The following is a 24848-nucleotide window of genomic DNA, read 5'->3' as shown; positions in this document are numbered from 1 at the left end:
CAGGCAACCTGGTCTATGTTTGGTTTCAAGGATCAGAAAGATTTGATAGGCATTCAGACAAGCATTTAAGCTTTCCAGTTCTTATTTTGACTGCAAACATAAGCTTGTGTGGGTCCTTCCAGCCACTAGAATTAACTCTGTAAATTCAAAGATCTAATCTTTCATGTGTGTAAATGCCCTGAAGCAGAAGTTGCATATTTTGTCAATGAGGAGAAAATAGATGCAATAAATATTTGAGAGAAAATGCTGAGGATGTTTGCTCACACTTCTGCAATCACTTCCAGTTAATTTCAGGCGGATCCTGAACATTTGGAGACTAGATTAGCCTACTGGCTGAGCTCTTCAGGGGAACTGTTACCCAAGAATCACTTCCAGACTTACTTTTCTGAATAAAAAATTGCCCTACAATGTACCACTATGCAGCTAGCACCATACAGTCAGCCCAGAGTGAATAATTTTTCACAACAAGAAACCTACTGAAGTTGGAGAAGATTATGGATCACAGGAAAAGGGTGTTTCTATAAATAATTAGAACCAACAAAGACAAATTAAATTGAAAAATGTGGTTGTTCATGAGATGTGATCTGTGGTTGCAGCTAAAGGAAATGTTCAGAGACAGATTTCAAAAGCAAGGTGCACTTTTCAACCTCCTTCTGCCAAGAGAAAAAGGCTAGGTTTTGGGTTAGAACAGAAGCCACACTTTTTTTTTCTTTTTTTTTTTTTTTTTTATTAAATAGGCATTGTAGGGAACCCAGCACCAAGCAGGCTTTATGCAGAAGACCCTGAGATGAAAATAGCCAGGTAAACTGCAACTTTTTATTCAACCTCTGATGCTTCTCTTTTATTTGCTTATGACCAGACCTAGATGTGCATACTGTGGAGTGCTGCACAACAGCCCTATGGTCTCCTTGGCTCCCACTGTAGCATTGGTATCCTGGGCTGGACAGGGATGCTCCTCAGCCTGGCAAGAGCAGGGTCACAGAAGGGAGCAGGGAGCCCCAAGACTGAGGATGTACCTCAGATGAATCCCAATGGGGCATCAGGATGCACTGTGCCTGCCTCCCTGCACGACACATGCACAAGCAGGGCGCTCTGGCCTGAGCTCAGCACACTCTACAGCACAAGCATGGCCCAGCTGGGCCCAGGCTCAAAGCATCAGGACAACACAAAGGGGTGACTTGTAAGGAGGAGCTCATCCATGCTAGCACAGCATGTCCATAAATCCAGCAGGCACAGGATGCCTCTTTGGTCTGTGTTCAGGGACAGGTACTTAGCTGGTTTAAATCAGCACAACTATTTCTGGCATTTGTGGAGTCATGCAGATTTAAAGTGGCTGAAGACACAGCCCAATTATCAGAAAGTAACCACACTCTGAGGCTGTAATTTCAGCCTGAATAAAATATGAGTGGCTTATGTGACAATTAGAGTTTTCTTGTTAGAGTGATGGCCACATGAAGCCTCATTTCCCTCTGATATAATGCACATTGCACCTGCCTACCAAACACATAGGCCTGCCTGAGCTGTCACTGCTGCCATTTCATGTGCTTCTTTTTCTCAGCTCTATTCTGATTTCTTCCTGTCATGCTTTCACTGTTGCTTTTTCAGTTGCAGCCCCAGTGCAGTGTTGCCCAATCTGCTTTCCATCACAGATGCTGCTTTGTGAGAGGCCACCTGAGGTCCTAAAGCAGAATGCAGAGATATCTCTGGGGTACCAGTTAAATACAGGTGCAGACACAGCACAGGAGTGCAGCCCCTGGCTACTCAGGCAACCTGAAGACATCATGCTACTTTACAGCTTGGTGGTACTCGCTCTGAAAGGTTTTAACTGCTCCTAACCCATAAGCTAAACATCTGGGCATGCTGCAGCCAGAGACTTGAAGTGCAACCTCCTTTTTATTAGAACAGCAAATCTCAGCAAATTGCTTTCTACTCCTCTCTGGAAAGTAAGACAAGCACATTTCAGAGCTCAAGGCTCGCACTTGTTTTCCCCACAGTGTTTTTAGCATCACAGTTTAGATTACTGCACTTACTGTGCTGCCCATTTCTCAGTGCACATGCATGCCTACGCCTGTTCACCCTTTGTGCACCATCTGGTAATCCCTGATACACTCCTTCACTTTATCACCCAGGAAAGCAAAGAAGGAAAAGATAAAGAGCACAAATGTGCTCAATGGGCTTGTATTAATTAAGCATAGTCTAAACACTTGATTTCATTGCTGCAACATTTCTATAATAAGTCTATACTGAATCATCCAGAATGTTTTCTTTAATAAGCACAATAGCTCTATACCCACCTGTGAAGAAAGACAAGCAGGTGTGCAGACCTACTTCAGGCAACAGGCTCCAGCTGGGATTACTCACCTCTCTGCCACCCACAGCTACAAGAGAGCAGGATGCCCCTCTGTTGGGTGGCTTGGTAGTCATTGTCTATCTTAACTGAATTGGTTCTTAAAGTTTAGAAGCAATCCAGGGGAAAAACTATGATCAGTGAAGAGGTACTGTGGCTGCCAGTAGTGTGCTCAGAACACTTGTGGTTTGGCGGGCTCTTTGTAGGGTTGGTTGTCTTTTTGAAAGGAGCTTCTCTCTTCCTGTGCCCTGGGCTGACTCCTCCCTTCTCCTAGTTACTTCCCTTATTTTCTTACCTTTTGTTAGGCTTTATATCTTCTTGAAATGCTCCTTTTCTAAGTGAGTCATGAAGCAAAAGTTAAAAAAAACCTGATACTTGTGTGTCATAACTCTTGTTTTGTTTTGCTTCTATCCTATTTTCTTTTTTACCTATCTCTGCTGTTCTCATGCATTTGAATCCTAAAGCCTCTCAAGGATAAATTCTTTGTGAGTTGCTGGAACAGTGAATTTCTATTAGAAGCCCTCAGGCATTGTTCTAACATGCAAAAGAAGTGAAAATGTTGTTTCACATACTTGATGACTTATTACTGTTATCACTTGCACAACTAATGATTACTCAATGTGTGGTTAATTAAGAAACATTCGAAATTGTTTCCTCTTGTTGTGCTTGTAAAATATCAGAACTATGAATTTGTCTGAATTATTCCAGACTGTAGACAGCAGACATTATGCTATCAGCTTAAGCAAGGAGGAAATTCTCAGATGGAGTTGTTATGCAGTAATCAAATTAAAAAAAAAAAAAATCCTAGAAGGGGAAATTGTCATTTAAATGATTTCTACTTATTCTGGAAATGCATAACTAGGGTATACAGCTTAGTGACTTATTGTCCTGTACCATGAGGTTTCCAAATTGTGGTGGAAAGCATCACAGGAAACAGTGATGTTACAGAAAGCAGAATTTTTGTTTCTGTGTTACTTGCAATTATAGAAAAAATTGTGAAGAGCAAGATACTTTTCAATGAAACCCCTATTGATATATGCAAGATCCCGTATTTAAATAGAGGATTGGGAAGAAACAAAAGAATCACATTGCGGTTTTGGTTTTGTTATATGCTGAAAAGAACCCAGATAGCATTGAATCTGACAACTGATGTTTTCTCCAAGTTTTTCCTCACTCTGCCTTAACAAATACAGGATGCTTGCTCTTTGGAAAGTAAAACTCTAGATCAGCTGTTGTGAAGAGTTTGGTTCTTGGGGTACTGTAGTGCTTTGTCACATGTTTGCCTTTCTAGTAATTTATGTAATGACTTGGCAGTAATACCAGCAGCAGAGTGGTGAGCCAGACCACTGGGGCAATGTGTGGGCTCTCATCTCATGTGGGTGAGTGAGGAGAAAAGACATACCTGAGCAATGGGTAGGAAAGTAAGAGTGCACCCTTTTGCTGCTGCATCCTGCTATGGTGGCAGGTGTCTTGCAAGATGTGTTGGATATGTAATTAGAATGAGAGTTCTTTATACTTAAAATTGTGGAGGTGAATGCATCCTTTTCATAAAGTACCTATTGATTTTGGGCAGGATTTCCTACCAAACATCTTGATATATTTCTGTACAAACCTTCCTATAAGTCTTCTGACTTATATTGCTACAGTTGATCCCTGCTAATGGTATTCTGCTCTTGTACAAATAATGTGTTCTTGATGCCTCCTTCTGGAAGTGCTAATCCACTTTAATCATAACAATCTCTGCACTGGAATTAAGAGTCACTTTTAACAGAAGCAGAGGAAATCCTAGAAGTGGAACGTTTTCTTACCTGTGTAAAGCAATGTTTAACAGGCTGGGAGAGGGAACATTTACAGTGGCAAAGAAAAAAAATTACTCCCACCAAAATAGCATTATCTCTTAATTGTCTGTCACTGTCTTCTTCCCTGAATCTGGGAAAAAAGTCTATTTCAAAAAGGAAATAGCACAGTATGTCCTTTGAAGCTCTTGGTGGCAGTGAAGTGTCACAAATATTTCAGCTCAGAAACTGCAATTGGTTTCTGTACATCAGGTTGAGAGTGGAGTGTAAGGATGTGTAACATGAATTGCCCTGTACTGGCCAGAAGCTCCACCGTTATTCTTATGCATTATTTACACCAGCTGCCTTTAAATTTCACACTGGGGATTTGTCTGTGGATTGTTCAGTTTGTGTTTAGATAGATGGCTCAATAACTGAGGTAACCAAAAGCAAAGTATGTGTCACACTGAAATCCCTTCAGCTTTGCCATATGCAGTTGCAGCCCCTCACCTCTCTGTACATCTTTTTGGATTAGTGTTCAAGCTGTTGAACAGTACCTGATATAATTCACAGAATTATCTCTTTTGAGTAGGAACACTACCTTTTTTCTCCTCCTTTCTCACCAGGGATGTAAATGACAAAGTACACCTGTTTTGATAAGGAAAAGTTAATACCATATAGGTCAGAGTACAGATGTGCTGTCAGCAAACACAAGGAAGTGCCAAGTTGCTTGTCCAAGAGTTTTCCAACAGTCTAATGAGGTGAGAGATGAAAAGTGTAGGATTTGGGCTACAAACTGGCCATGGTTGCCTACCCTGCACTGCTGGCTGCAGCTTGGTAAATATTCCCATTTCTCATCTTCCTTGTCCTGATGGTTGCTGCTAATAGCTGCTGACAGATAATTAAAGCTGCTTGGTGTAACCTGTCTGCAAGTGTTTGCAGAAGTGGAGTGGAAGGAAGTTTCACCTAGGGAGATTAGAGGGGAGGAGACATTTTATAAAGATAGATGAATTCAAAAGCAAATGTGTTTACCGAAAGCTTGTAAAATGCTGTTTTCAAAACAGTTAAATAGCGTTTTGACCTGACTATGATTAAGATTTCCAGTTTATCTTTATTAGAGAGGGAGGCTTTCCCCCTCTTCCATGTCCAAGAGGGAAGTTTCCTGGTGCTGCCAAACAAGATCAGTCAGTTGTGATTTATGTTTTCCACTTATCACTTTGCAGACTTTGTTCAAAAACATAATTATTACTTAAATTACCCAAACCAGATAATTAATTTCTTCTATTGGATAGTACTGTGGGACTCCTTTATTTTTAATGGGTTTCTGAGTCACTTCAGATGCTTCTATGCTTTATTTGTTACTTGTAACTTGGGATTTACAGGTTGCTCCATGGCCTTTGGCAGTGCAGATGGTTTTCCTTCTGTGCATTACCATACTGCTGAACATACCTTTTCCTCTCTCCTGAAGGTTGGCATAAGGCAATAAATAATTACTGGCTCAATCACCATTCTTTACTAGTGTGGAAAAGCAAACTGTTTTGAGGATGTTGCCACAGTAGTCAACGAGCCTATGTGATCTAAGTGCTGCAGTGGTGAAGATTGCGGGCCTGAGTCTTATGCCCTTCCAGGCACACCTAAATATCTGTTTATGGACTTAGTTGGGTTTGTTCATGTGTTATCCTATTAGTTCCTGCTGTTAGCTTCCAAGGGATCACTGTCTGTGCCCACAGGCTCTTTTCTGCATCCAGGTACCCTGCTGCTTCTACTTGCAGCTGACCAGGACAGCTGTAAACTTGCAAGGTAGAATATGAGCAGTTAAACCCACATTTAATCTTTGGTTTTCTTTTTATTTCCACTTACCTTTCCCCTTGCTTTTGTGACCTCCTATCCAGAGGGAAAGCAGCACTTTGTGTTTCTGTGTTCAGGTGAACGCTTTGCTAAATATTTCAGAGAAGCCTTAAAAGCTCCAGACTGCCAGTAGAGTTTACTCTCTTGGGGAGCTGGAGTGCTTATTTTTCACACACATCTGGTGGGCAGCAAAGCACAGTTAAATCCTGCCCACTAAATTTGGTGTTATGGGGTGGTTTAGCAGAAGCTCACACAATAGCAAGGGCTGCTGGCTTAATCAGCCTCTGCTAGACTGAGCTGTTCTGTGGAAATACCTCATACTTTTCCTGGAAAAGCCTAAGAAAATCTGTGTGGCAATCAAGTCCTGGTCATCCCACATGGCTTTTGTCCTCAGCAGAATACACAGCCTGGTCTGCCCTGTTGCATACTCCTCTAGGTAATCCTGCAGCAGAAGGAAATATGGTCTGGCATCTACCAGAGGGCTGGTGAAAGTGTAGAGGTGACAAAGATACCACAGTTAACACACAATCCTCCATCCTGCCCTGAGGGGTGCAGAAAGCCAAGGGATCTTTGTGGGAGACAGGCAGCACTGTCCAGTGTGCTGTGGGCAGTGGGGAGAGGCAGGCTCTGCTGATGCACAGCTCTGCAGGAGCAGCTGCCTGACTGGCAGGCAAGATGCTGTCTCCATTGTCAGCATGATGCTGTTAACAAGGGAAATTATTTCTTTTATGTGTGGATGGAAGCAAACTGTGTTCCAGGAAAGTGCTTGCATGGCCCCTGGCAGCTGGTGGTGTTGCTGCCTGCTCCAGAGACTGCAGTGACCCCAGAGCAAGCATTGCAGAGCCGAGCCCAGAAAGTTGTCTAGTGTGGGATTGTTTTGAGCAGAGCTGTGATATGGCAGGGCAAAGATTCATTCTGTGGTGACTCTTCTCCATGACCCCTCCCAAGTGCAAAGGGAAGGATTTGGCATTGCAGGGGTTTAGAGGAGGAGACTTTCTGCACAGTCATGCCATGTCTTCAGACAAGGAATGGAAATGTTTAGAAAGACAACTTGGTGCATAAAGTTATTAAATGTTACTAAGAAATAGAAACAGAATGGGCTGAACTGTGCTTGTACATGTCTATGTGTTTTGTTTTTTCTAAATTAGAAGCACCTGTTGTATTGGCATTTCAATGATGTTCTGCTTGGGGCTTATTTTGAGGAATCATATCAATAGCAAGTTACACTAACAGATATTGCCAAGCATGCCAGAATTACAGCTTGTCTTAAGGTAAATGTTGGACCTGTATGTGGGGTCTAGAAATAGCCTGGCATGGTAAAAGGAATATTTGAGCCAAAGAGCTATGTTTTAACAGCCAGGGAAGATTCTCAACAGCTTCCCCTTTCCTAAATAACTGTGTCCCTCTTAGTAATTGTTCCAATTCTGTTCCATGAACTGTGACTATGTAGTTAATGAAAGTTGAAGTGGGAGCTAGAGAATGAAGTACGGTTTTGAACACCCATAATAAGGTAGAATTAAATAGTGGGACCAGAAAGCAATATTCTTGCTCACAATGAGTAGCTTCCTCTTTCTGTGCCAGCTTTCTCATTAGAGAAAAAGGTACTATGGAGACTCAAGTTCCATTTAATACGAATTAATCTATCAATAGATAGGTCTGGGATTAAAAGCAGAATTAAGTTTTAATGGAGCATAAACACTTTAAGGGTTTTCCATTTTTTCAGATTTGTTCCTTTCCTGAAAAAAAGGAGATAAGTGCTTAATGCAAATGTGGGACTGGCTAACACACAGTGTGAGTGAGGGGAAGATGATTTAGGTGAGCGAGTGAATTTTCAAATAGAAGGAGCGGAGATGGATGACAAGAGAAGTTAAACAAATAGCACATAATTAATTCTCACAATTTTTCCTAAGGCTTTGTGACATGGCTGTCACTAACATTGTCAGAAGCTATAAGTGAAATGGGATTGAAAAAATTTCCAGGCAGCAGTAATCTCACTGTGTTGGAAGAATGTTTTTCTAAGATGTGTGTCCCTGGCTATATGCAGCTCAAATATACATGAAAGAGGAGCTTAAAAAGCTTAAGTTGTTCTGTGTTGACTTTCATCTTAGATGGCTGCTCTCACTCCAAATAGTGATATATAACCCATATGATTTTAAAAATTGTATTTATTTTTATGTGATTGCCCTCCAGGGTACTGTCTACTGTTATAAAAATGCCATTGATGCATCTGATGTATCAGTTTTACTGATATGTCATTGGGATTTTTTTTCCCTATTTGAAAGCATTTGTTTTCCTTGCTAATGCACCCGAGACTGATGGTGTCTACTGAGCAGAGATTGGCTTGTGTTGTTTTGTTCTGTTTTAATTTCTCCCCAGCCCCACTATATTTAGGTAATGCTCAGCTGGGAAGAAGCTGCTCAAATCCAGTAGGTTGCAGAGGGGGTGTGAGCAGAGCTGAAGTGCAGTAGAGAGTAGAAAATAGCAGAGAGTAGAAAGAAAGAATCAGGGCTTAGTAGAGGGCCAGAAAGGAGGAAAGGGTGAAAACTGAGGCTTGAAGTTTTTTTCCAGAAGAATGGTTAAGTAACTTCAAGAGGGAATAGATTGGTGATGGACCTTTCCCATCTTAGATTAAGAAGATGAGGCAGGGAGTATGGAGGGAGCTGTACAGGGATTAGTGGCTGCAAACCCAGAGCAGGGCAAAGGAATTGGTGTTGTAAATCCAACAGCAGGCAGTTATTTAGATCTTGTCAAAGGAAACAATGCATATGAAGATCCAGTCAGAAATGGACTTTGATTATCATTGCACAGGCCTTTCAGGTTGTTCCAGCTGGACTTTTACTGAGGATTAACTAGCTCCCCTGACTGCAAATGCAGTTGGACATCTTCACATTGGACCTGGAGACTTTGTGAAATTTTCAAGCAAATAATATACTATTATCAACCCCAGCTGGTTGTGTTGGGTCCCTAGATGGCTGTGTTGGCTGTGTCTTGTTAGTGGTTTACTGGAAAAATATTTTTGTAGAGAAAATATGGCTCCTTTGGCAAAAGCTAAAAGAATAATATTAGGCTCTGGGCCCAGACCTGCTGAATGTCTGAAACTATTGGCTATTTGTCTGATAAATCAAGTCTGTCCAATACTTAGACATGCAATGGCCTGGGCTGTTCAGTAGATGCATTTTAGAAAGCAGTGTAAGAATTTGGTATTTGAGTAAATATCAAATGCTATTAGCCTAGGCTTTCATTACTCTGTTTTGTTTGTAGAAGCCAATAAGTAGACCATGGATTGTGGGATCTGAATTTGAAGTAAGATATAACATTTCTAGAAAAAGCTTTTTTTCAGATTCTTCATCAGCTAGTGCTAATTATAAGATGTAACAAACTTAAATGTGTTTGCAAGAGGTGTCAAGTGGCTTCATGTGCTAAATGAGAATATGTATCAGCAGACAACTTGGATTTTTGATTAAAAAATATCTTGGCCACATCTGTACCTGCTTTTGGCTCAAACTCTTGAATCTGGAGGTGTGTTAAGAAAGCAGATTTTTCTAGACACAGCTTACCTGGGTGTGTAACACAACTACTAGGAGTGAGTTACTGTGATTTAGTCTAGTGGGAAATAGCTGACTGTGAGTTTGGTTTATTTTCTTTAATCTTGCTAATTGGAATTACTACAGAAAAACTTGTATTGCAACTCTTAATTTTCTTTCCTATGTTCTGGCTTAAATTACTTATACAAGAGGTCTCCAGTCCATTTGCTTTAATTCTTGCTCAGGAAAGGCTGTCAGAAATTCTCACAAACTTGCAAAGCAGAAGCCTTCTTCCAACAGAGATAAGTATCTGGAAGAGACAGCATAGTTAGGGGTGAAAATTCCAGTGGCTGTGTTTTCAGGATGTTCAGCGTCTTCCTTTAACAGATAAATAAATATTCAGTAAACTGCAAATGTTAGCAGGCACATCTGACTGGGATATGGAAGGTCAGCTGGTCAGCCACAGAGGAGTAAGCAACAAATAAGCACTTGTATGATAAGAGTGTTTCCTCTCTCTGCTTTTCCTTCCAAAGTGTCAGGGACAGATGTCTGTCACAGCTATTGGCAGTGACACTGATGGCTTGACAAGGGCAGTTTCTAAATTTTGAGGTCAACAACAGGGTTTGAAATTCTATATCTGTTCTAATCTTTGTCCTAATACTTTCCATTTACCAAGTTTGTAATAAGCTGCAGAGTTTTTCTGGGGGTTACTCAGAGAAAACTGCACAGGGGTCCCAAAACCTCAGTGACTGCAGGGAGGGGACAAAAAGAAGAATCAAAACTCCTGACCAGGTCAAGACCATTCGGGGAGCCAGGCTGTGGCCATTCAAAAATCACTAAAGGAATAATGAAAGGACCCATTCCATAGACAGCAAGTGGGACAATTCTCAGTAGGAGCCCTTTGAGGACGGAAGAAAGATGCACCAAATGAAACCATCCTCTGATGAGACACTAACATCATAATCCTGGTTACAGCAGTAAAATAGATTAAACCGAAACTTTATCTAGATTCTGAGCCAGTTTCAGAGGTCATAAAAAGCAGCTGAGGAAATAGCTAAATTGGAAGCCAAAGAACTTTTTAGCTTGACTTGCACAGAGTTTTCAATAACCATAATCATTAAACAGAAATCCCTCCTGGTTTAGGAAGGTGGGAAACTATATTTCATAAAAATGAAAGTCAGGCAAGAATTTTTTGATATCCCATGTTTTTTCAGTGACAAATTAATGCTGAGAGTTGTAAAATGTCTGAATATATTTCTTGGGGAAACTACAGAAATGTAGTTTCCAGCAGCTAGAAGCAACTTCTAGCTGCTGGGGGATGTTAGAAGGAAGATGTATCCAAATTGCTGGTGACTCTATTCTTAGTGCATGTATTCTTGGTAAAAACTGATTCGCAACTCTCTCCTGGTTATCACTTACCAAAAAACTGAAATTTAAGCTGGAGGATAGAAGTGACTAAAACTTTCCCCTATTTTCCTTTCCAAGGGATATGAAGAGATGGAGATAGGCACCATATGAACTGGTGGACCCTAATCTGTTGGAGTTCCCTGCTCTTGCTGTGTGTGACAGCAAAATATGACTTACCTGTGCAGCAGAGCACATCAGTAATATCTACCAGGTGACTTTTTTTTTCCCATCTCTTCCCTTAAGAATTTGGAGAAAATTTTTATTTTGTGGACAGCCATGATGCTTGTTGCTATTGAAAGAATGACAAATGTGATTTTGCTTTGGTGGGGCTGGGGTGTAAGTATGTGGACTTGGGGTCAAGTTGGCAACAGTACTGAAAAATCTGTGATTTTTTTCTAAAGGTTATGGTATTGAGTTTAATAATTACTGAGTTTAATAATTGGATGTTCAAAAAAATCTTGGGCAAAATCATGTTATAGTCATGCTATGAAGACTTGTCAATCCTTGAAGGGTAGGAGATCAGGTTTACCATCACCTGGTCTTCTTAAATTTTGAATAAGAGGGCATCAGCTTCCCAAAGAGGGAGTCTACCCAGCATGACAAACTTCTTCCCCACCCCATATATTTAGTTGTTCTTGTCAGGGGGCTCTTTTGTGGGGTTCTTGCCAAGGACAATGTCCCAAGAGGCTGCTGAGGCTGGAATAGTGCCATAAGCTGGCTTGCACTGGACTTCATCTTTGCTGTGGAAAGGCAGGCCAGTGCTCCAGCAGCAGGAGGGCCTAGAGGAGCTGCAGAAATGGAGGCAGACATAAACCTGGACACTGAGGCAATAAGATGTTCCAGTGTCAAAGATTCTTAAATTAGAAGTACCCTCTAACATTTGTTAGTTCAAGATAATCAGCTTCTGTTTTATATCTGGTTTATAACCAGCTTTTTGTTATCATTGACTTAAGTGTTTCCCTACGCTTAGTCAGCCCTTGATGAAATGAAATGTGTGTCACTTGTGTCCCTTGATAGCTCCATGAGCTTTCCCAATCTTTGCCTTTGCTTGGGGATGTGCTGAGGGATACAGCTGGAAAAGAAAGTGGAGTCTTAAGCTGACTGCTGCCTACATCTGTTAGGAGAGCAAAACCTGGACTTGACAGTGGCCCTTCTCCAAAGCAGCAAGAAAAAATCCACAGCTCTAAAGGATAAAAATATCTTTAGGTCCCCAGTAGCTCCAGGAGAACAGTTGCTTCACAGCATGTTAGTCTGCTACGTACTCACTCATTTTCCCAAGAGTCTTGAATAGATTTTTTTTTTTTTTAACGTTTTGAAGAAGAGTGTGAGGCAGGTAAGTTTTTGTGGGCTTTTCTGTTTTAAAGTTATGTAAATGTATGCTATGGGAAGACTTGTATGAAATGTTATTTATATACTTGGGAGACTGTTTGATGAGGTATTATTGTCATTTTCTCTGTGATTCTAGACACTCTGAAAAGGTCTTAATGTCACATGTTAAGCATGAATAGAGATGCAGCAGAACAGGGGAGTGATTCATAAGAATAGCACTGTGCTTTCCTGCTGCTGCTGCTCTGCTCATGATTTGTAGGAAAGCTATAGTGAAAAGCAAACCTGCAGCTTAAAAAGGCTTTTCAGGTCTTAAATTACAAAAACCTCTCTGTTGGCTTGGCTGACTGCTTCTGAGCTTTAAGCTGTCCAGTTTCCCTCAGATGACCTAACTTGTGGTACTTTCATTAGCCCAGTATAGTTTGGTCCCTGGAAAAGAAGCTTGCAGGCAGAGAGCAAGTGTGACTGTTCACAATGCTCACAATGTTCCCAAAATGGCAGGAAAGTTGGTGAAATGGCATATGCAGCTTGTATGAGAAGTAGAATTATGCTGGAGTGAGTGTGTCTGCTTAAAAAAAGCCCCAAACCATCATGCTCTTCAGTTAGAGGCTACAGTGCCCAATCCAGCCTTCATCCAGCTGGTTTTCTTGCTGGGGGAAGGTGCCACGTGGAAGTTCTGGTGTGTGTCCACCCAGTGACACAGATTGGGTGAGCCTTTTCTGCTCCCGAGCGTGTGTGCCTGAAGCGAGCCTAGACGTCTCTGCAGGGTTATGGAGGCTGCAAGCCCCTGTCTGACAGCATGATACAGAGCTCAGGAGAAAGGAAGGGTTCTATTTTCTGCTGCCTCCAAAGCATCTGAAACTGTCCACTGCATGGTTTCTGGAGGAGGAAATATATAGCTTTATCTATATGTTCAGATGTTATGGTCACAAGAGACAATTCTGGTCATCTAGTGTTTGGGGCTTTCTTTACATTATGGACTTCAAGGGGTTATTTCCTACATTGGATTGAGTTATCTCTTTAAATATTTAATCTTTAAAGACTCCAGCCTCTGCTGAGTCTACCACCTACCAGATAAGCTCTTTCGATGTCTAATTATCCTCACAGCTAAGAAAAGGCATCTTGTTTCAAGGTTGAATTTGTAGAGCTGTTTTCCTTTTGGTTTAGAGTTTTTTTTTTCATGATTTAGCTCTTCTTTCAGATTCTATTTTTTCCTGTAAATCCTTGCTGCTAGATTAAAATAACATGAACAAATCTGAAATATGTAGGTATACTTATAACCTTTGTATTTAATTTTCAAAATCGTGTTGCTTATTAGAACAGGTTTTATTAAAAGAACAGCACAGCTTGGAGGGAGGGAATACTAAAGTCTAATTAGTAAGCTTGGCCTCACTGATTAAACTCTGAACTTTTGGATTAACAATTTTTACCACTTTCTCTTGCTTTAGTTGCTCCTTGCACATTTCTGTCTACAAAACCTTTATCAGTTCCTGACCAGGTCTTCCAATTCCTTGACTTTCACAGCCTGTGTCATATTTTGATTCAAATGTGTATCTCAACGCTCTTTGTAATGAGCGTTTGTTTCGCTGCAAGCCCTTTAGACGTGACACAAACTTCTGCCCTCGGAGGATGCACAACACCCGTACTGGGTCAGAACAGAGGTTCATTGTGTCCAACAGCCTCTTTCCAGGAATGTCTGAAACAGATGCTTCTGGGAAGAAGATTTAAAAAGAAAAAAACCACACCAATCTCCCTCTTGGCTGCTCCCCAAATTACCAATGCAAGTCAGCATAGATGCCAGAGCAGGAAGGCCTTTAGAAAAATAGAATTTGGCAGTAATTTTTGCTTCTAGGTCAGGCATGAGGTTATTTCATGGGTAGACACATCCAGGTCCACACAGTACTATCTAGTCTGGAATAATCTGCATGGTGATCAGTTTAGGCTTTGTGAAACTACAGTGTATGAACTGAAGAAGCTCGATAACAAAGGGCGTGAAAAATATTGTTTTGGGTCTTTTACTTTTGCAGCTCAAATAAGGCTGAGATAAGCACATAAACAAATTCCCTTTCATTTAAAAGGGGAAAAATACAAGGGAAAAATAGAGTACTTAGTAGTGGTGAAAGGGAAGAGAAGAAAAGGAGGAGTAAAATGGAAATTTTGAGTCTTACATTTGCATGCTTTGTTGACTTCATTTGATTTCTAAATGGAGGATGATGATGATGCAATCAAGCAAAAAAAAAAAAAAATTCCTGGCTACTGATTCCATATATAACTCTAACTGCAGACTTTTTTTAGACATTGCAGCCATTTTGTTTTGAGCCTACCAATATAAAATGATTTCTCCAGCACGTATCTCTGTGCAATCCCTTTCCTATAATTAGGAGGTTTCTCTCTTTGTAACGTGAACTGGACTTGCCACTCCACAGTATGGAGAGGGTGTAAAAGAGATATGATTTTGTGGAGAAAAAAAACCTACTGTTTTTTGCAAGCCTCCTGCCACCATTGAAGAGCTGTACAGATAAACTTGTATCCCAGGGCAATTTGGTTTCAAATGGGTCTACCACAGACATGCAGGTAGCAGGACTATTGAAAAAAAAGGAAGGAGTAAGCTGTGAAAAGGGGGGAGGGGAAATAAAATGCAAATTGTCTCTGTTCCAGAGAACTGAGTGGACACAGACAAAACCACAGAATGAGTGATGGCTATGCACAAAATTATTTGCAGTGCCCAGAATGAAGTCTGGAATCATCAGACTTAAAATCACTTTTGTTTTGTTGTCAATTACGTAGGTCTGAGCTACAAACCCAAACTTTGTTCCTCAAGTCAAAGACTGACTTGAGAGTATTTGCTTTTCTCTGCTCTGATGATGGAGGGCAAAAAAGTCATGTAGCTGAGAGCCAGATGCCAACACTAGCAGGGGTCTGAAATGAGAATAGGAACAGCTTTTGCTGAGCAGAAGCCATAATGCTATACTGCAGCAGAACATAGTTTAGTGCTTCAGCAGACCCATATTTATAGAAAGCATCAGCACACAGCTATGGTCACACATCTGAAGGTTGCCTTTCACCCCCTTGTAAATATTTTTCAAACAAGACAGAAGGGTGGGAGATGGGAGAAAGCTCAGATGATGTTTAAATTTCTACAGCACTGGAATTTCAGTACCTGCTACAGAGCAGCTAGCCTTTACCACCTAATCTGAAATACCAAAACTTGCTCTTCTGAAGCTCTTGCCAGTTTTCACACCCCCTTCCCACCCCCACAGCCTCACCACTACCGTCAGCATTTGCTATGCCATTTTGCTTCATTGCTCACTTGCTAAATATAAGTATGAGATTTTTCTTTCTTCTGAGAGCTCTGCTGTGCCACAAGCACTGAATTTTGACAAGTTCTCCACCCCAAACCACTGAAAGCTATGGATTGCCTACAGAGGGGCATAAGTCCATCTTAGGTGAAATATTGTCTCCAGCACTGAAGAAAGCTCTTCAGTCTGCCTATTCATGGTGTCATCTGGCAGTGATGACCCCCCAAATCCAAACAGATTCAATCCTCTTCAGCTGATGAGGAAAATTTTGCTTTTGATGCAGACCTAAATTCCACTTAGTCTTTCAGTTTTGCTGGAGAAACCACTAGAGCAGTCAGTGTTGCCGTTGCTCTTTCTGTCCATCACCTCTCTGGGAAGCAGGAGATCTGGACCTGAGCCCCTTCTGTTCCAGGATTGACAACTCACAGCTTCAAGGTTTTGCCCCACTTACTAGAGACCTGCTTGTGCACCCCAAAGGAAGATGAGCTACCAGCCTGAGCAAATGTCCCTTGAGTAAACAGAAGGACTATGACGTCCAGGTGGAGTTTCTGTGAGGATGATAATCTAGAGTACTGTTGCCTTTCAAGGTCATTCTATGGACACAGAAGAAAAAAGGTGTTCTTGAGAGCATGGACTTCAGCAGATCTCTGGTTCAGCCTTCTGCTCCAAGCAGAGTGATCAGATCAGATTACTATGGGATTTCTGGTCTTGAAAACCACAAGAAATATCCTGCAGCACTTTCCTTGCCAATCTGAATCAGTGCACAGCTCTTTTCAGGGTGCAAAATTCTCTCTTTGAATCCAGTCTGTGTCTCTCACTTGTCCCTATGCCCAGTGTCTTCCCACTGTCCACTGCTGTGCTGAAAATGCTTCCATTTACTGGGTAACCTCAAAGGTACTGAGGGTCTCCTGTTTAGATGCCTCTGGAGCTGTCTTGTCTTCAGGTTGACTTTGCCTTGGTCCTTCAATCTCTGCTCAGAGGGCAGATGCATTAACCCTGACCAATCTAGCGCTCCTTTGCTGAACTCCTGTGTTGGGGGGACCCAAAATCTGTGTGCAGTATTCCAAACTCAATATAAAGAATGGTTATCTGAAAGGAGTCACCCTTCTCTTGGTCTGCTGACTGTGCTTCTGATACCAGCAGCCCAAGATTGCTGTGTAACCTCCTGTGCAGCCAGGGCATGCTGTTGGCTCACATTCAGCTGCTTGTCCTTCATGGCCTCTGAGGCCTTTCAGAAGATGAACTCCACAGGCAGTGACGTCCTGAAGGACTCTGGAGCACTCTTCAAAAGCCCTTATGTCTTCATTGCCCATATAGAGAATTGACTGACTTTTTCTCTGGAGGAAGCTTTATAAATCTGATAATGTTTACCCTACCAGTCTTTGCTCAAGAACAAAGCACTGGGTCATCTGGAGATATTAATTCAGTGAAATGTGGGTTGCTTGGATAGCTGTTAACTATGCAGCTCCTTGTTAGTATTTTCAGAAGCACCTGAAGATTTAACAGGAAAGAAAACAAATTACACTGATTTGTAGTACAAGCAGAATTTATGCAGGTATTCCAGCATAAATAGGTGCAAGGGATTACATCAGAACATGCATGCACATAAAGATTTGCTTGGTTACCACTCCTCCTGATAGTAGCAGCTGTTGGTGTGGCATCAGACTACTTATGCACAGGAATGGGTGTAACCATGCACCTTCCTGCTTTCACCCCTGTCCATGGCTTGTACCCAACAATAAATGGTTGGGGCAGCACCACTCCTCTTGCATCTGAGTGCAGCTCATGCTCTCTTTCTTCGGTTTTCCATTGCCTTTCAATGTTATCTCCTTTCTTTTTCTTTTTTCTCTACCCCTTTTTTAGCTGTTTCTAGGTGTGCCTTTTTCTTAGGATGAACTGCATCCCTCAGAAAAACATGCTGTACTCTTATTCTGTAGAGAGACAAATCATCTTTTCAATCTTTACTTGCAATTCTGAAATGCTGAGATTGGAGGTTATTGCCAGATTGTCAGGACAGATCAGCAGTGAGGGCTTATCCAAAGGTCACTGTTGGAAACTCAGGGTATTTCTGGAGAGTGGATCCAGTGTAGTCTGCAAAATTGTTGTTTGCTAGCAAATGCAGAGCCTGGTCTTGTAGCTCTGAGAATGACCTTACTGGCCTCTGTGGGACTGTTGTGTGACAGGGATTGCAGGATCAGATTCTCCAGTATGTTTGATAAATGATGCATGTCCATGGGGAAATTGATTTGTTTAGCCATTCATGAATGCGTGCATTTTGAAAAAGCAGAAATTTTGCTTACAGTTTCCAAAGTAAAAGAGCAGATTTCCTGTCTACTTCTAAAAATGTAACATTGTCTTAATGTCAAGATGACAATCTGAAACAACTCACATAATAGGATCTAATTTACAGTGCGGAATCATTATCTTCCATCATCACAGTTAGCTACAAATAATGAAGTAAAGCTGTACAGCACTTAAACAGAAGGATATGTTCACATTAACGCTCAAAGTAAATTGGTGAGACCACATGCACAGTTAGTGGTCTGTTTTCCCTCTGCCTCCTCCCCCACCTTTAATTTCAAGCATGAAGCAGGATGGGCTACAGTAGCGAGGAAAACACAGTTTTCTCTTCTTTCTCTGCTCAGCTTCAGAGGGCAGGAGAGAAGTCTGCACCACTTCTCTCATAACCAAGTATCACAGAGCCAGGACAGGAGGTCACTGCATTCCATAGCCTGCAAAAGGTGTGCAAAGCACAGCAAGGAGGAGACTAATTTACTGGCCTTGATTTAAGACATCTGTGAACAACAGTGCTGGAAATTTGATTGTCTTCCTATTGCAGGCTTCTGTAAACAAGGTAAAAAAGCTGTCAAATCTGCATTAGGGTTACAGTGTAAGTGGCACTCAGCTAACTGCAGAGTGGTTTGGCTTCCAGGCTAGGAGAAGTTACCCTGCTGTCATGGTTTAACCCCAGATGTCCATCAAGTACCACACAGCTGCTTGCTCACTGCCTCCCTCCCTGGTGAAGAGGAGAATCAGAAACTAAAGATGATCCTTGTGCATTGAGATAAATTTAACAATAGAAGCAAACAAAAAAAAACCAACAACAAACCAAAACCACAAACAAAAAACTCCAAAAAATCACAACACAACCCCAAAAAACCCAGAAAACAAAACATCAAATAAAAAAAAATAAACAACAAAACCAAAAGGCAACAAAACAAAAATAAACCTAAAACTGTGATGAAAAAAGAGGAATAAAATCCAAGAGGAACAAGTGATGTGCAATACCATTTTTCAGCACCCACTGACCAATGCCCAACCTGTCCATGGGCAGCTCTCTGTGGGTCCCAGTGAGTTTTCCCCAGTGTACCTATTGAGAATGACATTCTATGGTATGGAATATCCCTTTCTTCAGTTCAGGTCACCTGTTGCGGCTGTGCCTCCCTCCTGGTGTTGTGGCAGAGCCTGGGCAACAGAAAATACCTTAATTCAGAGGAAGCTCTACCTGGCAACAACTAAAACATCAGCGTGTTTTCAACATTATTGTCATACTAAGTCAATAACATAGCAGTGTGCCAGATGTATAAAAGCAAATTTCTTCTATTTCAGCTGAAACAAAAACACTAACTTGTCAGCATTGTCCTTCATATAGATGAAAAGCTGGTACCTGAGCCAAGGGTTCGGAAATAACCAAGTGAGTGCTACTGCAGCTGTGTGCCCTGTGGGATGCAGCTGGAGTCTGTCTGTGCCTCCACATGGGTTGGCACCCTGCCTCCCACCTTCAGAATCTGGCCTGGGTGTTGCCCTTCCCTTACAGGAGAGGCTGCTTCTGTCTGTGAGAATAGTCTGTTGCACTAGCAGAAACAAGTTCTGGACAGCTGAAGATCAGAACACAGGCATCTACTAAAAAGAAAACCAGTTTAAAAAAGAAGCAAATCCTTTCTTGTTCGTCCTAAAACAGTAGAGCTCAAACTGAAAACCTCTGGGGCTGAGCATACCAAATATACGTAAAATACAGCCAGAGTATTTGCCTAGTCCAAAGGATCTACAAAACTCTCTTCAGGTACCTTATACCCCTGTCATATGCTTCAAATCCTAATCTGTCACAGGAACAAAGGCAGAAGAGGGATCAAGAGCGTGCCAAAACCCTACTCCTCACAAGTACAGACTGTTAGTGGTGTGTGGGAAAAGTGTACTTCGAGTATGAGCGAGCCAGATGTGCCTCATGCTGTCTTGAAGTCATGAACACTGCCAATGTATACACTGTTGTCCTGATGGACCTTGGCTTTGTCAGCATCTAGGGCTTTTGAAGGGCAGCAATCCCTGCCCTGTTTGAGAAGGTTAACACACCTCAGGGGAATAAACATACTTTTGTTGTCCCCAGAGGGGAGCAGTCTGGCCCAGCTGCACTTCCAGAACAGAGACCTGCAAAGAGGTCAAGTCAGGTCTCCCTCTTTCTCTAGGACATCAGGAATGAAAGACAGGCTTAAGGTTTTTTGTGAGGGAAGACAAATTGCCTCAGACATGAATTTCTCAAATGTCATTTGGAAGTTTAAGTCCTTTTGCTTATTGAATCTCTCCCAAAGCATGCACAGAGATGCTAGGGTTTATTAACATAGCTTATGAAAGATGTTGCACTAATTACTTAGTTCCACATGATGTGTTAGGAGATATGGGATTAATAAATGTAGTTTGATATTAAAAAATAAAAAAAACTGTTGAGGAGGTAAGATATGCACTGCAATATGCTTGCTTATCAAGCCCTTGGTCTTTCAATCTTTAAAGCATATCAGCATTTCCAGATGAATAAACTGTTTGTGAAGTATTTGTTGTGCCCAGCTTGAGATGGATGACAGAAAATACGACTGCCAGATATTCAACTTCCTCAGAGTTTAAGCAAAACCCCAAACAAATCCAGATATTTAAACACATGTACAATTCATTAGGTTAGTCTTGCATAAACAGTTCTTCTTAACATGCTGTCCCAAGGTGTAAAGGTGTCTCCTAATTAAATTGAGTTAGACTATATTAGACTCCTCATTGTACACAGAAACATTAGGAGTTCCAAAAATCCTCTTTCCTGACCATCTTTGCTCAGAGTGCTTGGTAACTTCTGAGTATTGTGTGCTGATGGGTTTGGTTGGGTTTTGTGCTTTAGTTTGGTTTTGGTTTGGTTGCCAGGTTGTCTTTTGGAGTTTTTTTTATGGCTCAATGAATTTGAGGCTGTCAATCTTCAAGTAAGTAAAAATCTGGAGGTTTACAAAGGACTCACAATTGAAGTAATGAGATTGTTTTAACAAGGCTCTTGCTTTGAGCTGGTTGTGTAAGGAAGGGTTAATGTTTTCTAAACAGATTCCTGAATCTATTTTGAAGATGGATGTGCTAGATTCTCTCATTATGTACACCTGTGCTATGTACTTCTCTGATAGATGGGGCTTATATATTTGGACAGTTTTCTGCCATTAATTTCTAATTAGATACTTGTCAACGGTGTGAATTGGTATTGCTTTTGTTCAGCAACCCTGTGATTGCTCTGTCCGCCCTAATTAATGAATAGCTTCCTTATAAGTAGATTAATAGAGGTAGTCCCATTACCTGAAGTTATTTTGGTCACTCTGTTATAGTACACCTCATTAGAGAATTGTAAAATGAAGCAGCATTTCAACTAGCTATTACCAAGTACTTGATTCTTTTTGTTCTGTCAGCTCTTCTTTTAACTGGGCTTTTTGGTGGATCTTTTTGAGAAGGCCCTGACTTCTGCCCACAGTTCTTGCGTGCAGCCTAGCTTTGTGTAAAATGTCATTGTGCTTAACAGAAGCAAACTTCTTGCTGTATTGCTAGAGAAAGCCATAATGGAACATTCTCCAGGTTCTGGTTAATACAAAGACAGAGGCTTATCAATTAAAAAAAAAAAAAAAGTCAATGACAGACACTGTGAGGTGTCTGTAACAGAACCTGTTACATTTGCTCAACCCAAATGCTGTGAATGACTGTAAAGATTAAGAGCATAATATGAACTGGAAGACTGTAAGCAGCATTCACACAAGAAAGTCATAGATCATGGCAGACAACTTGCCACGTTCTGTGTGTTTTGGCCTGGTACTGCAAAAACACTTATGGAGAGCCAGTAGAGTTGTGTCCCCTTGCTCTGCAGTACAAGAGAGACACAGACACACCTGAAGGATGGGGTGCCATTTAGAGGGACATGGATAAGCTCAAGAAGGGGGGCCATGGCAATCTCATGTCTTCTTAGATGACCCAGTGCAAGGAAAACACATGACATCAATGCAGGCTGGAGGATGAGGAGATTGAGAGCAGCCCTGCTGAGGAGGGCTTGGGGGTGCTGGACACAACCCAGCCATGTGCATTTCACTGCCCAGAAAGCCAAACGTGTCCTGGGCTGCAGCAAAAGCAGCGTGGGCAGCAGAGTGAGGGAGGGGATATTGCTCCTCTCTTCTGCTCTTGTGAGATCCCACCTGGAATACTGCATCCAGAAAGGGCATTGACCTACTGAGATGAGTCCAAATGAGGGCACCAAGATGATTAGAGGGATGATGCCTCTCTCCTATGAGGGATGAGAGAATTGGGATTGTTCAGTCCAGAAAATATAAGGTTTTGGGGTGAACTTATTGTGTCCTTCTCCTATGCAAACGGGGGTCCACAAGATAGATAAAGACTTTTTTACAGGGGCATGTAGTGACAGGACAAGGGACAATGGCTTTAAACTGGAAGAGAGTAGGTTTAGATTAGATATTAAGAAGAAATTTTTTACTATGAGGGTGGTAAAGCACTGGAACAGGTTGCCCTAAGAGGTAGTTGATGCCTTATCCCAGGAAGTGTAGAAGGCCAGGCTTTGGGCAGCCTGGGCTAAGGGAAGGTCTCCCTGACAGTGGCAAGGGGTTGGGTTTTTACTAGGTGGTTTTTAAGGTGCCTTCCATCCCAAACTGTTCTTTGATACTGGAGAGAGTCCAGACATTCAAAGTCCACCTGGATGTGTTCTTATGTCAGCAGCTCTAGGAGACTCTGCCTTGGCAGGGGGGTTGGACTAGATGATCTCCAGAGGTCCCTTCCAACCCTAACTATTCTGTGTGATAAGGTAAGCATCCACCTTCATAAAGCCTCTGTTCATGTTCTGAATCAGTGCTTGCTCAAGGTCCCTGAAGTATTGGTCATTTGGGTCAAATTATACAAGGCAGGGTGAAGCTAATGAAAATCTTACTATCTTTAGTTCTTTATGTTGTAGCTACAGACTAGCTAAAAGTTTGGGTGGAGGACAGACAGGAAAAAGAAAAGTTCTCCACAATTTCCCTGTGGAGAAGTGTTACTGGTTCATTTCTGAAAAATTCAGTCTAGGGATTGAGCCAGCTGGCTCTGGACTAGGAGGACATGTGTTTAGTTTCCCATCCCATCCACTTTTCTGTCTCACTTCTGCTCAAGGAGGCATCAAACCACTCGGATTTGGGAGTAGTGGATATCTTTAAAAATGGGGCAGAGTGAAAGGGGGCACTGACCCCCTCCAAACTTTGCCTCTTTTTTTTTTTTTTTTTTTTTCTGAAGATGCTAATAACCATAATTTAGATCAACATTGAATTAGAAAGGAAAGTAGACAAATGGTCCTTCTGAAAATGTTGGGGTAATACCTGAGCCACATTAGTTCTTCGAAATGTGAACACAGAGAGTATCATGGACTCTGCTGTTCTATGTCTCTGGAAAGATGTAAAAAACATCAAATGTGAAGAGAAGCAAACAAGTTGTGATACAGAAGATTTTTTTTCCCTCAAAAATGAATCTTATAGGTTGTTTTATAGTTTAAAGAAGTGCATTTATTTCACCTCAATGGCATCATTGAGTGGAATATAGTTATGTGAAAGGCCCTGCAGAATTTTGCTCTGAAGTGAACACACAGAGACTGTAGGTGATATTTCAAGCAAAGTCAGACAAAGGTCACAACAAGAATTAGTGTCACTATATGCTAGGGTGATGTCTTTTCAATAGCAAGGTAGCCAAGAAAAATATAAAACATTAATATATGTCATGCAAGATTTCACTTTTTAAAATTTATTTTGCTATAACAATTAAGTAGTTATCAGAGTAGCTGTGCAGTGAGGGAACATGTAGGCTGACAATGCTGTTCAAACAAACTAGAAATTTAAACTAGAGTATAGAATAATTGTAACAGTGCTCCATGAAAAGAGGTTTGTTTGGTTTTTTTTCAAATGAAATAATATCATGACATAAAATTCAAAGATAAGGGTGTTTATTACAATGCTGATGGGGTACAGAACAGCACAAAAAGCTTGATCTGATATAGAACTTGACCCAAGGCATGAAAATCTAATTGGACGGGAAGCTGCTGCACTGAAATATTTGAACCAGAGTGTCTTAGGTATTTTTTTAATTCCCTCAAGGCTGTTTACATGAATTGCATGACTGCATGAATACAGCATGAATATCAATCCAAGGGGAGTGTTGGACAAATTTTAAGCACAAAACTATCTTTCTAGTAGTGTGCAATCCAACTGTTATTCTAGTAATCTAGGAAGATTGTTTTCTATTTGTTTATTTGTGTTGATATATACATCTACCCCCCCTTTCTAGGGATTGAGCACAAGAAGGCTAAAATATTAGTTGATTTAATCTCTTTGGTTAGTAGCATTGCTAATTGTAAAACTTTTTATCATTTGAGCAACATGAATCTACCTGGGGTAATCAGACTTAAGAGTGCACCTTGATTTCAATGTGTATTTCCAGTTTGGAAAGTACAATTTGAGTACAGTCATACTTACATGAGAACTGAAAATAAAACAATTCAACACTGGCCACACAGAGGTCAAAGACACAGGAGGGTGAGGGCAGACGGAACATGTCTGGAGATGGATCATTGCTGCTCGGTAAAATGGGAAGAATGGGAGAGATGGCAGCTACATTAGGACCCAACCCTTCAGGTGCCAAACAACCTGGTCCCTCTCACAATAGGAATGAGCACCTTGGTGTCTTACTTTACTCTCTTTGTTTCTGTCAAAGTGTAGTGCTTAAAACTGGAGACTCAGTGGTTGTCATCAGTGTGAAGTAGAACAGACCATTTGCCTGCCATAAATGCAGCACGTCTACCCAAGTTCATCTGCATTAGATGGTGGTTTTGGTGAGAAGGACTCTTATTTAGTTTTTGTGCACTTGAAACTCCAGTCCTTGGAGGCAGTGGTCCTTGTTTTGCAGTTAGGTGTTCAATCTAGCAATAGAAAAATCAATCACTTCATTCTTTATTGTCCTTCATCTTCTTCCACCACTTGTCCAATTTATCATAGTCGTGCTGTCTTTGTCC

General features: G+C 41.3%; 1 long non-coding RNA gene across 1 annotated transcript; it reads left to right on the top strand.

The window, feature by feature from the left end:
• The first annotated feature begins 2355 nt into the window (after positions 1-2355).
• Positions 2356-20057, top strand: LOC147655495 (uncharacterized). The gene is made up of 4 exons (XR_015287605.1): positions 2356-2495; positions 10980-11112; positions 19136-19220; positions 19344-20057. It is a non-coding gene; the product is annotated as an uncharacterized LOC147655495 (long non-coding RNA).
• Positions 20058-24848: the final 4791 nt, after the last annotated feature.

Source organism: Cyanistes caeruleus, chromosome 1, assembly GCF_971803275.1.
Source record: "Cyanistes caeruleus chromosome 1, bCyaCae1.hap1.1, whole genome shotgun sequence".
In the NCBI taxonomy this organism is placed as follows: domain Eukaryota; kingdom Metazoa; phylum Chordata; class Aves; order Passeriformes; family Paridae; genus Cyanistes; species Cyanistes caeruleus.
This window is presented reverse-complemented; position numbering and strand designations above follow the sequence as displayed.